At 40.1% G+C, this 17,746-nt stretch overlaps 1 protein-coding gene across 2 annotated transcripts in view; it reads left to right on the top strand.

Annotated features, from left to right (window-relative positions):
* bcl11aa (BCL11 transcription factor A a) overlaps nucleotides 1-17,746 on the top strand; it is a 55,545-nt gene that overhangs the window by 24,145 nt on the left and 13,654 nt on the right. The window lies entirely within an intron of this gene.

Genomic DNA, 17,746 nt, shown 5'->3' with positions numbered 1-17,746 from the left:
ACCAGTATGTTTCAGGGCCACACACTCACATTCACACATAGGGGCAATTTAAAGTCACAACTTAACCCATTAAATAAGTTTGTGGACTGTGGGAGGAAACTGGAGTTCCCGGAGAAAACCCACTCATGCACGAAGAGCACATGCAAACCCCACACAGAAAGATCCCACCCGGGATTTGAACCAAGGCCTTCTCACTGTGAGGCGAGAGCGCCATTTACCACACAGTCCGGGACAATGAAAAGCAGCTGCACACGAGTGATCCACAAAAGCATCCTGGGATTTTTTTATGTTTAATAGAGCCTGTCGAGTCCCATCATAGACTCTGACTTTGTCTGAGTTGGAAACAAAGCTTCATTTTTGGGGGTTTTATTTTCCAGTTTGCTCTGAAAGGCGTCATCTTGTCATCAAGGTGGCTGCTGACAGCTGCAGTTCATCACACTCACTGGTCAGTTCCTCTTTCACACATCTGGGTGCAGGCTCCACAAAAACAGGTACTGAGAGATCCGAACGGCCGCTGAGGCGAAACGCGTCGCCTGCACTGGGACTAATGTGAGAGTGATTTGTGTGTATACAACAGCATTTGTGCTCTTGTGTGTTTGTGAGTCAGAGCAGTTTGTGCTCTGGGTTCTGGTTGTCTAGTTTAAATATACCAGCAGAGCATGAGAAAGATTCTCCCGTTTTTTTTTCTTGATTGTGGCCACCAGCCTTCTCACACATATAACCGCTAAGTCACGGCCTGCCCCAGCTGATATTACACCATCTCTGAGGAGCCATCTTAAAGCCAGAAGTGAGTTTGCAGAGCCATGATGGCTGTCCTCTGTCATTTTTATATACTCCAGCCGTTTCTTTGGCTCCTTCAAGTGCTTGCCATGCAAAAAAAGAGGAAAAAAAGGAGGTGAAGTGGTTGAAGGATCGTATCAGACAAGCAAAGAACAACAGCTTAGGGAAGAAAAAAGACTGAAAAAAAAGAATGAAATCCTGTCTGAGACGAGGAGGGCAGATGATAAGATATGCCGTGCAAAAGGCAACAGTTAGCCTGTGTCTTTGCAGCATGCCAGTCTAGCCTAAATATGGCACGCTTGTGACACGTTCCACCCCCACACACTTTCTCGTATAGTTTCTGCGAAAAATATGAATAAATTCCTCCTTACAACAGTGCTGAGTAAATTCTGCATTCTCCCTGCACACAGCAGATACAAGAAAAAACAGTCGGATTCCCTTTTTTGTGACGTTTCAAACAAAAGGCCACAGACGGCGTTGGTGCTCACATTGATAAGGGCTCCACTAATAACCCAAACAGAACGGTCAGTTCCAGGATGTTTCTTCCAAACATTTGTTTTCACAAAGCACACCAGCTTAGCTTGAGGCTATTGTCTACAGCCCTATCCCTTTCTCTCCAACCAATGGGAAAGCTGATTCCTAAACAGGCCCTACAGCCTGGGGGGAAAACTGCATAGGGTGGGGGCCATAAATCATACTTTCAGAGTAAAGAGCAGGTTCATTCTACATCTAAAATGTGCAGCTATTTAGAGTTGCAGACTGAAGTGAAAATAACCTTAAAGTAGTGTTAAACGTGCCGCATTGGGACACTTTACCACCTCTAAGATTTGGAGCATCTTCAAGGAATAAACTGATAAATGAATAAACTCCCGGCTGGGTTCTTAAAAATGAATAAATATAAAAAGAGCCAAAATGTCTATATCTGTTAGTCAGCCTTTTTTGCCAATACTGTGAAGACACTTTTTCACCAATTGCTAGTTTCTTTTCAGGACGTGCAGCTGCACACGAGTGATCCACAACCATTTCTATACATTGTTTGGTTTATATATTTGATGTATTTAACCTGTCACCCCTGACCCAATGGATACAGTGGTCCTTTGTTTATTGTGGGAGTTACGTTCTAAAAATAACGTTGGGTGATATCCACTAAGTAGGATTATTGATGTTTTAAGGCTGTAAAATTCCTCCCTATACACTTAACAAACTTTTTTCTGTTGTTTAAACTCTCAAAGTTCAAACCTTTGTAGACAAATAAGTCCATTTTATAAAAGGAAAACAAATCTGATCGTGAGCGAAGATTTAGGTTGATTTGAAAAGCTGAAGACATTCTGTACTGAAGACACGATACAGAGGAGATTGATTGACAAGGTCAACAGCCAATCAGCACGCAGAGCACAGTGGGCTGTAAAAATATAGTGAGAGACCACTGTACTCAAAACTGTTCTTGTTTTTCATTCACATTTACTAAAATTTAAGTTTGGTACCATTTTTTTCCAATCTCTTAAAGTCTCTTTTTACAGTATTTAGCAAAAACTTGCTTAAAATGTACAGACTTAAAAAAAAAGGAGCAGAACCTCAACAACAATTCAACTTGTAATCTAGTCACTGACAGCCTTCAACTTTTATAGTTACAGGGTTTTTTCAGATTCATTGCAAAAGTCTTAATTTTTTTTTAAATGAAATCTTTCATGTACAAAATCAAAATCCACAAAAAGCAGACTAATCATAGTAATTGCGGTTGAAACCATCGTGAAGTTTCACTTTCAGAGCTGCATGTGAGCCTACAATCCATTCTGCACAGGAGCTCTTGAAGCTTTGAGGAACCACAAACGTAACTCTAAAACCATCCCTAATATAAACATTCATAATAACAGATTTCATTTCTTTAAATTGACTGAATGAGGAGTTTTGAATTTCACCCATCACAGCAAATCTGTAGTCAAAGGGGGAAGTTGTAAGGTGACCTGCTGCTTTCAGGACAGGCTCATTGTTGGGTGTTTACGGTTTCTCTGATCTCTCTTTTCTCTCTAAAAACTTGCAGAGGGGCGAGTGGTTACTCTGCCTCACTGCACTACTCAAGATAAGCATTCAGGAAGTGTTCCTTTAACCCGCATGACCCCGACAGATAGCACCAAACTGAATCCCACCCACCCGCACTCACACAAGCACGCCTCCGTCCCCTCTGGCTCTTCCTCCTCCTATAGGAAGATGTATAGGCAGGAGAGAAGGGGGCGGTTAGGACACATTTTTTTGGCAGCAGTAAGTAGGCAGCAGTGTACTCCCCCAACACCCACACACACACACACAGACACACGCAGACACAAACACAGACACATACACAGAACTACATTTCAACTTGATTTAACAGGCTCAGCTGCACAGAATAAAAGATGGAGACTGAGAGGGATGGGGGGAGTGTAAGTTACAGGTAGCGGGACTGGAAAAGGGAAGAAAAAAAACCTGCCGTTGTAGAAGTGCTTGAAACAGAAATGGTGTGGAGTGATTTTTATGGGGTCATGGAACAGCTGCCCTGCTGTAAAGAGCACGCCCGTGGTCAGGAGGCATTCATTTGAAGACATAACTGATTGCTTTACGGCGTCCACACACTAAACAGCCATGCGAGGTACATAAATAAAAGTGAAACAGGATTTTTTCTTTTGAGCCTGTTTTTAAAAAGCAGAGTTTATCTGCTCCGGGGGCTGTTTTAATTTAACAAATTACAAATTGTTGCCCAGTGTCTCTGTGTGAGACAGTTTTTAGGCTGTGATTAAATAAACAACAAACACTAATTAAAAATGTTTGGCTAAAAAAATGGAGCTTAAATGAATATTTTTTAAGGTTTAGTCCCTGAACTCACCGGTGATTTTTTTTTAGAAAATATTCATATTTTGGTTTGTTTTTGGAAATAAACATTTTATCTGTGTCTCTACATGTTTTTTTGTTATAAAACATAACTGTTAGATCTCAATTTTTACCAGTCAAAATTGTTTTTTAGATCAGTAGTAGGTTTATTGTGAAATTTTTGTCTAATAGGATCTAAAATATTCATGGGGCTGTCCTAAAAAGATGGAAGCATTGCCACAAAGAACGGTTTTATAGATAATTTAGTGGAGCATATTGTGAAGTAGAAAAAAAGCTCCAAAAGGCCCTATATAGGGTTAAATTATATAGACATGAGGGAATTACATGCACTTCTTCTGGCATGGACATTTTCAAAATCAGTGTTTTAACAGCAAAATCAGCACTGTTTTAAAGTCTGAAGCTGTTTCTGATGATAACTGAGATGACAAGGCGCACCATGCTTTGACGCTGAAGTGGCCCGGAAGCCTCCTGTTGCTGGAAGCGTCCCTGAAAGTCTTGGCTGGGTCTAAACACTGGACACTCCCAGACTCAAAGGGTGATAAGCAGCATTGGTTTTTCTTCCAGGCGACTGACCTTCATCAGAAAGTGCCATTTTTTTAAGGGTTGTCTAACAGCTGTTATGAAAATGATGGCCTTGTGGGTTATTAAAAGCTAATGAGGAGGAGAAAGACATCCAGCGCTTAATGTGAGGTGTGTGCGTGGGGGCGTGCGCGTGTCGGTCCCTAAGGGCGCCTGAATGTTTCCTCTTTCTTTTCGTCTTCTGTCTGTTTCATCCCAGGACCCTGGAAACATGGCCGAAGTGCTGAATGACCTGCTGTGGAAGCTGAATACGGTTTACACAGCACACACAAGTGTGTGTGTTTGTTAGATGATGAGTGATGTTTTTGTTGTTTTTTTTCCTCCCCTTCGCTCCTGTTTAAATGGGAGCATGGAGAGACCAGACTGGGGATACAAAATAAAGAGCAGAAAAAAGGAGTTCGAGGAGGGAAACAGTGTTAAACAGGTATGCTCAAGCAGCTGTCTCTTTCTAGGAAAGAAAAAAAAAGCCTCCATTTGTGTTCAGCTTTAAATCGTGTCTGAACCTGATGAGATTCCCAGCACTTGCCATTTGTAAGGAATGTTCCCAATTCAGTGCTTGTCAGGAGGCTTTGCAGCATCAGGAGCTGCAGCTGCAGACAGGATCTCCTTTGGTGCATTGATTTTGTCTGAATTGTTGCACAAGATCCTGCGTTAAAAACAAAAATGCAAAACATTCTTGTAACTTAAAAACCCACTTTGATAAAAAAAAAATCACGTTTCTGGTGCTTTTAACATGTTATTGTGGCTTTTTTCTAATGATGGAGGACATATACATAGAAAAACTAAGTTCAAAATGTATTTCTGAGTGTTATGAGTTCATTTGTGACAGAAAATACGCGGGGCAACCACAAGCTGCTTGTGCCAAGCTCTCAGCATCTCGCAGGGAAAGGGGGCGGGGTTGCTCTGCACCAACAGTCCTTGCTCCGAGGCAAGAGCGCTGCCCACTACACCATTGTGCAGCCCTGAAAAAGTCTAATAAAAGACAATTTTCTGTCTGTGTTGCTGAAATAGAAAACATTTGTGGCATGGGAATTGTAACAGTAAGTTAATACATGTCAGAGTTAGCTGTTTGAAAAGAACAGAGGCTCGTCCTACCACCTCTCTGAGAATTAGCTGCAGACAGACTAAAGAGAGATATTTTTACTTTCTCTGTCTCTATCCATCAGTCGGTTTTCTCTTTATAATGTGAGCATCCCTGCTGGATGCACAGAGCAGTGATGTTACTGATGCACATGTCCCTTTTACAAAAAGAATGAAAACATTTTCTCAGGGCCTTTGAAGTGCCATGCTAAATTAAAAATGAGTACAGTATTTTCAGCATTAAAAATCACAAATCACATAGTAAAAAAAAACAGGAAAAAAAACACACACTTTAGGGAGAAATTTATTGAACAAAACACAGGAACATGGACACGCTTAGAGTCAATTTAACTTTTTGTATTACTTCTAATCACTAAGTATATTGAATTGTTCATCCTCTATGTCACTTTGGAACAATTTCACCAATTTAAGACCGACACACACCTACAGCGCCCTCTAATGATTTTTGATTTTTTTTGAGTGACAAATAAATCACAGCTGAGCACAAGTCACATCAAAACGATGCAAAAAAATCATGACTTGTACTCCAAAAATATGGTACAGTTGCAAATGGTAAACTGCTAGTTGAGGATGGAAGTTTTAACATCTGACAAAAAAAACAGCAGATTTAAATATCTAAGAAATTGTTGAAAAAGCGAACAAATAAGCCAGCTTATATAGAAAAAAAAGTTTGCGGTCAGTGAAAAAGTTTTAGAAAGCTGTGGAAAGAAAGCGGAAACTGAAGACGCTCTTCATTTGAACAGACTGTGGACACTCAGGGGGAAGGATGGTTTCTCAATTATCCTTGTTTGGCTATCCCCTTCCGACCTGTGGCTGTATTTACGCGAATGCCCATTTTATCCATGGCTTTTAATGGCATATTAAATAAAATCACTTCCCCATCAAAATGCCCTGTCCTAATAGCTTTTCAGAGTTGTTTGGGAGTTGTTTGGTCATTAGTGGACCATGAGCGATTGTGTGTGAATGTGTGTTTGTGTGTTTTGGACTAAAGGGCACTTGTAAGTTGGGACGAGGGCTTGTGGAGAGATGGGAGGGATGGGGATCCTGTGTCCTGGCTGTACCCATGAGGGTGGGCTTGGTTAGGGTTTTGGAGTGTGTGTGGTGCAGCACTTAGGCCATACTGATGCCTGATGGGAATGCCAGGCCCCCCACACCACTTTCCAAATCACTAATGGAGCATCTTTGGGCTCCCTTGCCCTCTAACACACAAAAAGCAAACGTGCACACACACAAACACAAAGGTAAACGCTCAGGCACAAGAAATGCACTCTTATTGCTGCCACTGACAGTATTAGCAGCGAAACACACCTTAAAATGTTTATTGATGTCCCACAAAAGAGCCAGCAGGGCTGCATGTTTTGGGATTCAGCCCATCAGCCTGTCCTTTTCCCTGCACTGCTTTAACACTTCTCAATTATTTACTAGCCTTTTTGTCCTCTAGCCCAGACATCTGTCACTGTGCGGTTGTGTTTGTGTGTGCTAAAATGAATGCAGAGGTTTTTTTTTAAATTTTATGTCAGGATTTTGTGCAAACATTTTATTTGAGTTTTCTCTGTTATACTGTCCTGGGTGGAACAAGAAGAAATAGGCATATTTTAAGGCCGTATCAGTATCACACAGCCACTACGTATATTTTGAGCAAATTGCAAGGACGGAAATTGGTCAAATTTGAATATACATGTAAAAAGTGTGAAAAGTTGTGGTCTTTATGTGAAATTTTCAAAGATGTATCACGAATGCACCATGGTACAACCGATTTAGAATATGAACCGTGTGTGGTTATAGCGCTGTTTTTTATGCAGTTCATTAGTGATTCGTGCGTCAATTATGTAAATACAAATTCAGTTCAACATCAGTAGGTGTTGCACAGGACTTCATCTTCGTTTTGGCAACTTTATTTACCCTGAACTGAGTCATTTTTTTAAACTTTCCTCTGAGGCAGCCGGAGCAAGAAAACGTGATGATATACACGTCAAAGCACATCTCTCACTTGCACATGCGCACACTCCATGATATTATGTTGCATTTAACCAGCATTTACAAAAATAAAACAGTAAATAACCGAAATAAAATATCATTTAAACAAAATACCCTTATTATTAAAATATCTCTCCTGGACAATATCAAAAATGAAATAGCTAAACTTATTATTTTCATGCAATAACATAAGCACAGCAAGAATTAATCCCTATATAAGGTGCTGCGGATTATAAGGCCCAAGTCATTTTTAAAAAAAGGAAGACCCTGGATTCTTGCTGTGCGACATTCTAAACAGTCAAAAATTATAGTGTGGTACTATTTATGATGCCTCCAACTTCTTCAAATACAACGCTGCAGACACTCTTTCCTTTATGTTTGGGCAAAATGAATGTTTGGCATCCTCCATTGCATTATCTCTGTTGCCTTGGCAACATCATTGTTATGGGCTTGTAGGACGGACACATACTGCATGTTTGAGATTTTGGGTCCTTTTATGGGTGTAAAATATTCAGTCATCTCTACAGCTGTGATTGTATTTGGTTTGCTGCTATTCCACTTAAATGCACTTTTATTTGTGATGCATTCTTTTAAGAGACTTTGTCACAAAAGTGCTGCATTAAATTGATGCAAGGTGATTTTTCTTAAAAATGTTACAAAGTTAAAAGGCTTTTGGAAAGGATGAGTGTAAACCCGTCAGAGCTTTTGTTACATCTACATGACATGATTGGGGGTCATACTTTCATTCCTATTACATTCCAGGTGAAGGGAAGAGTCATAGGGAATGCAGGTATGTAGGTGATTTGTAAAAAAAGAAGGCACCGCCTCCTTTCTCCCTCCTCAGGGAATCACAACTGATGAAATAAGTAATTGAAAAATACAAGATTAAAATAAAAATTACTTTTTATTTGGGGGATTCATGTTTTTTTTTTAGTTAGAAGCTAAATGAATTCATGAGTGAGGTGCTTTACGTGCTCTGAGCAACGCTGTGCACCTGAAAAAATGTAGAGAAGCTGGTAGACTGCTGCTCACTTCTGATTGACAGGGCCATATATTTATCCTGTCACTCTGGCTCCTTTTCTCTGCTCACTTTTCCTGCGTTTCCCTCCTCTTTTCTCAGCCCACAGTTTTTCTCCCCGTTCTGCAGAAAGCGTCAGAGGGGATCGATAGACCTCTCAGGACGTAGTGACTAAACCTCCACTGAATCAAGCCAACTGTGTTTGTTAAGCAGACAAGGTTGTGAAAGGGGGTTTGTAATTTATGGCATCCCAGTTCTTTTGTTGTTTTTGTGTAAAACACAGAATCCAAGCCAGATTTGATCAAACAGATTTTATTTATTATTTTATTTTGTTGTTGCAATTCTTTGATGATGGATATATATAAAGAAAATAAATCTTAAATCTGCATTTCTCAGTATTTCTTTCGACAAATCATTGTGAATCAGGAGCTGACGAAAAGATGCAGTATGAAAAAGAGCTTATTTTGTGATGTAGAAAATATGCTGGACAGGCCACAAGCCCCCTGCTCCGCTCCATTCTGATGCATCCACTTGCAGAAAAATAGATCCATGATCATCTTTGTTTTCCTTGTCTGAGCTAAAATCTGGATCAAAACTGTACAACTGGATAGCTGCAACATTGCTCGCCATTTATGTCAAGAGGACCTGGGTGCAGACATAAACAGCCAGAACAGGAAGTCCTCAACCAGATCGTGAAAAAATGACTTGAAAAATATTTCCCCTTGTAAGATTTCATACATTTTATTTATTTTTATTCTGATCTCTTGTAGGTTGCGGCTAAATTAGGGTTAAGATTGGGATTAGGGTAAGTAGTATAATTTCAGCTTGCGGACGATGATGTCTGGCGCCGTTTTGTCTGTATCCAGGTCCCTCTCTTTTTTGTTGGACTTGCAATGTTATGTTGGGGTTGTAAAGGACTGTAAGCTAGCGGGAGAGAGCATAAACAAAGAGATAATGGAAAACGGGGGCGGGTTTACGTGACAGCAACTGTCCCACCCGCAACTAAGAGGCAAATGCCTGATGAACTCCTGCCGCTCTGCAGAAAGTAGGTCTTAGAAAACAACACAGGCTTTTTGATTTTAAAAGACCACTGGTAACAATTTTACAATAGATCAAAATATGATCAGAGTGAGAATTTAACCTTTTTTTCTGTAAAAAAAACAAAAATAAAAAAAACAAAAACTAGAAGCAGCATTGAAAAGATTTCCAGTCAGGTTTTTGAAATTATCTCTAAGAATGTGCAGAACGTGTCACGGTGCTGTGCTAATGTCACAACAACTTTCAGTTCTTTTGTTCATCTCTGCAGCTGCTGAGCACTTTATCACAGCTGAATCTGAAAATAACCACCAGGTATAATGTTTTATGTTTGCCAAAAGTTGCTTGGGAGCTGTAGTCCATTCAGTCGTCTTGTGAACTGTGCGCTAAAACCAAACGCTTTGAAGTGGATCCCGGATGCATCCGAGACCCACTTGTAGCTAAAGCCTTTTCTTAGCAGAGAAGGAAAGTGAAGGAAAAAGAAAGTCTTGAATTTTTGTGTTGGAGCTGCAGCTTAAGCCCTATCTCTCCAAGGTCTGACAGGGAGACTGTGGGAGGCTGTTTGTGTTAAAAGCTGGATAGCTTGAGTTTCCTCTCCTTCCTTCGTCTCCTCCTCCTGCTTTTCTCTCTTTCTACAAAAGCAACAGCTACCGTAGGAAAAAAAAATTGCTTTTTGCTAATGGTCTGAAAATTGCATAAAATATGTCCTTTATCGATTGGCCTTGCTGGATGAATACAATTAAAAGCTTGATTCTGGCGCTGGAGTAAGGATGGCGTGACGATAGCGACTGAGCGAGAGGAAGAATAGAGGAGCAAAAGGTTTTTTGGCAGCAGCGCGGCTTCTTCGGTCGGGTCGCAGCTTGTCCACATGTTGCTGCAGACATGCATGTGTGTGGGCGGTCAGGGTTTGGGGCTGTTTGTGTTTTAGTGATTCAGGCTCTCATCATACTTCCCCCTCAAATATTTCCAACAATGTTTGCCCCTTGTGCCCCCTCCCCCTGTTTTGTTGTGCACACAATAGTGGGACAGAGTCAAAGAGAGGAAGGTCGAGAAAGGAGAGGGGGAAAAAAAAAGGAGGAGAAGAGGCAGAGAGGACAGCCACCTGTATGTAATGTTGATGAACAGACGGGGGATGAAACCCACTGGGTGGGGCAGGGATTAGCTGAAGAGAGGAAGCAAAGCCTTGTGTTTATGTTGTGTGTTTGTGTGCGTGTGTGGGCCTCCGGCCAGCTGAGGTGTTTGCTCGACTCGGAGTGATCTCCCACTGTGGACACTGCAGGACTCGTACAAACACTGATGACTGAATTGTCCTGCGTGGCAGCTGTTACAGGTCCTTGCAGATCACTCAGTGCTAGACGGGTTTTGGCTGTGTGTTTGTGTGTGTATCTTCACGTGTGTGCGTGTTTGGCCACCAGCATCCTGATTGAGGCAGTAGCTGCTTCCCTTTAGTATGTGTGCTTCTGTTATCTGGTTTTTCAGATCCCAGAACATTGTCTTGTGGGTTTCAAATGCATTTATGAGCTCAGTGTCCATGACTTTGAGTTAAGGTGCAATACATTTTAGTCAAATATTCATTTGAAGCTTTATTCTTACTAGGAAAAGACCATTTAAAGACTTTTTTTTAACTGATTTAAAGCAATCCAGTCCAAAAACCTTTAAAGTTTACAAAAAAGCAGATTATTGTATGAATGACATGAATTAAACTGAAGCACAACTACACTCTCATTCAAGTGACTTTCATAGAGTCCTCTGTGTAGATTATTGAGTATAAATACAACAAAGAAACCTATCTTAGTTTTAATGTTTTGCTAATGCTTTCATTTGAAAGCATTTTTAGGGTAAAGCAAATGAGAAATCATACAATTTGTTGACATTGTAATGTGCAGTTCAGCCCTTAATGTATGTTTTTTTTTTCTTTTACTCAATGGCAGTTGTCGGTAAAATCCTGGCCTTCTGAGATTCGGAGTCTGTTCTGACAGAAATTTGATTTGAAAATGAAGATAAATAGAACCAAATCCTGAAACCTCACAGAAGATGGAGGGACGATAGGATGGATGGACATAGTGGACTTCCACTATGTGTACTTTTCAGCTTTAGCTTCAGCCCGATGTTTTGGCACGACGCTCAACTTTTTTAGTCAGGAATTGTAAACTCTGGTTGTTGGTCTCTTATTACGTGTATATCATGAACAGTGGTTGTGAACTTAATTAATTAACCAAAAAATCTATAAAAGGACTTACAAAAATCGAAGAAAATAAACCTAGAAGAATGAAAAAAGTGACAGGACATCATACGAGGTTCCATGTTAACCATTAACTCAGCCAGAAACAATTGAGATGATTCAAAACTGATCCGCTGAGAGCAGAGACAAGAGCTAGAAAAAAATGAAATAATATAAACACTATGAATGGACCTCATGTAAACAATGAAAAGGTTAAATTCTCAAGTCGTGACATCACAAACCCACAACAAACTGTTAACATTTACTGACCCCCATTTAATGCACGAACGTAAACATTTGGATGTCAGGAACTCTGGAGAGACAGAACTAAAAACGGATTTATATCTGAATTTTAAAGCAGAATTCTTTAACATGTCTGCTTCTGCATTACACTGCTTTCATTGATGTGTGTGTGCTGTTTAGCAAGATACACCACATCTACTTTAAAAGCAAAACATCTGACTAAAAGCAGATAAAATATAAAAACAAAATTGGTTTGATAAAAATGCAACTAATTAATTATGCGTGTCATTCTGTGGCAGCACTTTTGATTTTTGGCTGCTTCTCATTTTAGACAGCAAAAGAACACAATGCACAATGAAAGCAAATGAAACAAAATATAACGAATGATCAAAAATGCAACCATTTAAAACAAAGCTTCTGCATGTTTGGTTAAATGTGAGTCACCGAGCACTGTGTGTGTGCGCACATGTGTGTCATGACCAAGTTTCCTGCCTCTCTGTTCACATAAGTGCTGTAATTTGGATGCTCTGTAATTTCAGCGTGGCGGTTCAGGGTTAAGTGGAGGCTGGCCCTGCCATCACAACTACTGGTCCTCCAAATGGTCACACGCACATTCGGTCACACACTCGGCGGATTATACCGAGAGCGCGCTCGGGCGCTTTTATAAAGGCCAGTGCATTTAATTACATTTATAAACACAGTTTAAGGGCCCAAGCTGTGTCATTACAACACACTTTACAAGAGACGTTACCGAGTGGGGGTGTATGTCGGTGTGCATGCTCCCGCCAAAGAGGGCGAAAAGGAAGCTTTGTCACATGCCAACTGTAAAAAGTGGTCGGATGAACACACACTTGCTCATGTACACACAGATTCACACACACACTCAAAAGTAGACTGCTGAGAGTTGCAAATAGCACAGTCTGTAACCCAGCAGGGGATCCAAACACAGACACAGAAGGTATTGATATGTCACACAAACACACACATTCACAAACACAGACAGACGGTATTGATATTTTTTGCTCATCAGCCCGGAGTGAATAGCTATTTAGCATCACACTGGCATGCGCACACACACACACACTCACACCGTGCACATTTGTCCAAAGACGCAGCATGAAATCAGACCGGCTCAATAATTCATTGTTGTCTTTCGTTAAACCAAGTTTTCCTGCAGCCCCATCTTCCAGGAAACTTTTTTATTTTTCTAAATTCTTTTTAAGTCCATTTTTGGGGTTTCTGTTTGTTTTATTGATGACAGATTAAAAATCCATAAATCTAACAACTTCACAAGCAGACTGAGATTATTTCTCTGAAAACAAAAACATGCTTTTTGTCTCTGGAGTTTCTGTTTTTACTTTACTTTGCAAAACTACAGCTGCTTTAAAGCGAACCGAGTGTTTAGAGGTTGTGTTTCAGGATGTTACCAGAAGTATTACAGTTGATAATCCTAAATGTGGTATTCTGAATTTTATGGGTTTAGGATTAATTTATATCATTAACATCAAACGATCATTTCAACACCTCTTAAACTCACCCTTTAAAGAATGTAAGTTGTTGCCTAGCTGATGTACATGTGACAGATTTAGGATGCTGCCTCCCAAATATCAAAACACTTTTTGCTGGAGAAAAGATTAGCTAATTTTCACAACCTTATGGTGAGAATAACTCATCATTATTTATTTGATTAAATGAGTACTTGTTGTATTGGAAGAATGTAAAATTTAAAGTTTGAGACTGTGGGTAAATAAGGTGCTTTTTTTTCTTTTTTAAAATCATCCATTATTTCATAATATATACTAACTATAATTCATAAAAAATAGGCTTAAAAACCTCTTAATTCCTAGAAAATAGGAATTTTCTGTCACTTCTTTTACGTTGTAGGTTTAACAGGGTTAAGGCATTAAGCCAGATAAAAATGTGAAGATTTGCTTTGAGAAACTTTCTTTTCTGAGGCTTAAATAATTTTGGCCCTATTTTATATCCCTGCATCTTCAAGCCTCTTTATTTTAAAGAAATGCTGTGTTATGACTGGGTTGACAGTTAAAAAGTAGAGGGGATGAAACCCCTGGATTTCATAATTGAATCAAAGTGTCATGGTAAGCTGCAAATCTGTGCAGCTTTTCTCCAAAACAAACAGAAGATTAAGTCGGAGGCATTTTTGGCCTCACACGCAAGCAAACTTGAGTATTTACAACCAAAACTAAAACTGGGAGATTCCTACCTCTCAGTTGCCTTTTGTAAAGCTGGTACTTATACACGTTAACCTTATTCTGTGTTCTGATGCCCAGAATTTGCATCTGGATATTCAAAATGGCCTTAAAGGGGGGAAGGTGTTGCAGTCATCAGATAATGGTTATACTCTATGGCAGTGGTAGCCCACTTTTCAGGCCATGGACCCGTTTAATGTCGGACCATATTTTTGCAGACCAGACTATAAAAGACTGAAGTGGGTGTCTGATTTTTTTTGCTTCCAGTTTCCCTTAATTTTTTAGGGTGATGTTTATACTCTGTAAAATATCTGGCAGCTGCATTACATTTTTTTGTTCACTAGAAACCAATAAAATGTGATATAGATTTCCCATTTACCCATAAAAGTTGAAGCTAAAAAAATCAGACATTAACTCCTACCTTATCTGACTTTTAATTTGGAACAAAGAATAGGAAAAAAAAACAGTCGCTAACACTGGTATTTTCTTAATATAATCATAAATGTGAATCCACTGTTTGAGCAACTTTATTAGCATCATCCTCGTAACTTTGGACAACTGGTTGCTTAATCTTTTCCATTATTATTATGGTTTGTGGGAACAATTGTCACAATAAATCTATATTTGGACTAAAGACTCCTTGTTTTTCTCTGTTAAAAGCAGCTTTCTGCTTTTATTTTGAAGTCAAATTCTCTTCTTCTGTTTCCTCTATGGATCTTTTTTGCCAAAGAAAAACTGTCTACTACGGAGAGCAGTGGAACATTTTGTGCAGTTTGGGTCATTTTGGGTCAGTTTGGGTCATTTTGTTGTTTGACAGCTTCTTTCTCTTCAGTTAGCTAAGCGAACATCAGCTGACACTGTTTGTGCAGCTTACGAGTCAGAGCAAAAAAAGACAGGAAGAAGACGGTAGTAGTCCCTCTTGTCCAGTCTGTGGACGGGGCTGCATGTGTATTCCGCCCCCCCTCAGTAGTTCACCAATCAGGCTCAAACAGGGCATGAAGTATCAGTTACAACCTTAAAGAGCCATAATTAGGCCAACAAGACCCCCACATGACAGCAGTGATATGGCTGTGTGCCTTTGGGAAGTGTTAGGGTTTTGTAAGAAACAGGAAGCCACAAGTGTTGCACTGAAAGGCTGCACGATGGGCGGAGGACAGAGGAAGGCTTCAGGACAGAGTGTTCAGCACCATCCTGATGAAGCCGTTCAGAAATCAATTTCTCTGGTCAGGCTTGTTGTCTGTGTCACAAATGAACTCCTATTCAAGTGGATGAAAGACAGAACTAATGTATGTGGAAGTCATGAGACTGAACATCTGAGTGCTGGTCAGCAATGGTGTCGCAGAATATACAGGTGGATTATATCAGAAGAGATCAAATGTTATTAATCCATAAAAATAACTTTATTCAGTTTAAGATTTATTTTAGAATTATTTTTTTTTGAATGTTTTCAGTGGCTTTTCAAATCACACAAGATGAAACAGATTCTGAATCATTCAGGTTCAAGTTCACTTAAATGTACAAACACATTTTTTAGCTCGAACATCTTCTTTTAGACATATTTTCTTTCGAAAATCATTTGAAAATAATAATTCTAATCACTACAAGACTGATTTCTGAACCACAGATCTGGGCTGATTTAGTTATGCTTAGCTTTTCTGTGTAAATCCTGTTAAAGTAAAGGACAGGGTGATCAGGACCGAGCAGTGATGCCCAGATGTAAATACAAGCAGCAGATCATGAAAGCCTGAGGCTCAGATAGAAATCCCAAATTGTATTAAGGGACATCGTCCCTCACTCCCAGTATGCGTGCCTAATCCTGTTTTAGCGATGTTCCATTACCTCAATTACTCTCATCTCACCCAGAGGTGGACCCAGCCAAGGACACCAGCAAAAAACTACTGATGGGTGGAAAGGGAAGGGAGAGAACAGAGGGATGTAAATGAGGGATGGATCTCTGCTACAAATGAAGATGGAAGAGGCACTGAGGATGGACAAAGTTTGAGAAATAATCACAAGGGAGGAAAAAGGAGCAAAGGGGGACTGTGGATCTGGATGTAAATCGAGCAGTAAAGTAGCTACAGGACTGTTCTGGTAGGCAGACAAGAATTGCAACAGTTGGGATTAAGGCTCAGATTTCACCAAACTGGTCAGGAACAGATCATTCCACCAGTGTGGTCAGGTTCTTTGATTGCTTTGCGCTTATACTGACTGATGTCAAAGTTTGTTTGAGAGAAACAAACAATGCTTGTGAGATGCATTTGCAGCTTTTGAAGGACAGGAAGTGGCACTTAAGAACAGAAAATATTCAACCTTTTACCCAAAGTGAATGCTTTCTGCCATTTTTACCAAGATCTTTGCATATATTGCAAGTTAGGATTTGAGGATAAACACTGCAACAGTTATTTTTGTTCTGGATTCATTTAAAATTTGCAATGTATTTTTATTGAGTTAAACCCCACTCCAATCATCTTTTGATCTAAGTGTTAAAGTGTTCCCAGTGTTTTATTTTGAATTATGATTACACTATTTTTAAGTAAAATCAAAAGGACATAGTTCTGCAGAGCTCCAGTAGTTCATCAGAAGTTCGTCTTTTTTGGGCGGGACTGTTGGTGTGGGGTCAGATTCCCCGGTTCCCATCATCCATCTGTGTACGTGCTTTCCTGCTAGCCTTGAGCCCCTCACAACCCCCAACCAAGCATAATGCAATTTTGGAGCTATCTAACCATACAGTTTTGAGCCAGATGTCAGCTCAGACAAAGAAAACAAAGACGTACGTGGATCTGTTTGTCTGCAAGTGGATGCATCAGAATGGAGCAGAGCAGGGAGCTTGTGGATTGCCATCATTTAAAAGCTTTTACTAACTATTTTTTGTCTGCTCCTGTTTAACAACAATTTGAATAAAGAAATACTCAGAAAAGCCATTATTGATATACTTCATATATGTCCTCCATTATGAGAAAAATGTCCCAGGAACATGTTAAAAACCCCATTTTCATTGGAGTGGGTCTTTAAAGGATGTCTCTGCAGCAGTTAGGAGTGCAGAGCCTTTTTAGCCATTTGGACCGCTGCTGGGTCAGAGTGCTGTACTTGCTTTAAAAAGCACATTAAAGGGTCTCTTTCTTTCACTCGCAATAGAAGCTGTGAAACACAAACCAGGGTGCCTTACTGCCTTTCACTTCCACTTGGCACCGCATAATTGTCCAGGTAATACCGTTGGCTTAATAGGGTTTAATGCCTGCTTGTCACTGCAGCATGGCAGGTATTGAGTGTTAAGACATTTCTGTAACACTACACGTGTGTGCTCCCTCTGGAGTTGCACTGATGGCTGCATGGATTCAACATGTCGCCCTGGTAAAGAACTGTCATCTACCTCAGTCAGCCCTATTGTAGTCAACATCTCTGGTCACATGTGCAGCCAGAAAGTTTTTAGAGATCTTTGTCACCTCTTTCCAAACTTAGGCCACCGGGATTCCCTCAACTTCATCTCCATCCCTTTCTCCATCAGTCTTCATCTCCCAATCAACATTCGGCGTTCTCGCTTCATTTTTCCACGTTGGAGTGGTGGAGAGTTTGCCTAATGAAGTGGCTGATGGGAGTATATTACGGGAGAGACAGAGTTGAGCGGTCGCCCACTCTAAAATCCATTAACCTTACAGTTTCAATCAGCACGCAGACAAGTCTGAGCGACGAGTTGCAAAGGAGCACATCAAGAGTTCTCTT

The sequence above is a fragment of the Oryzias latipes genome, chromosome 15 (assembly GCF_053564925.1).
Source record: "Oryzias latipes strain Hd-rR chromosome 15, Olatipes_Hd-rR_3.1".
Classification (NCBI taxonomy): domain Eukaryota; kingdom Metazoa; phylum Chordata; class Actinopteri; order Beloniformes; family Adrianichthyidae; genus Oryzias; species Oryzias latipes.
The sequence above is the reverse complement of the archived record's forward strand: the minus strand, read 5'-3'. Positions and strand labels throughout refer to the sequence as shown.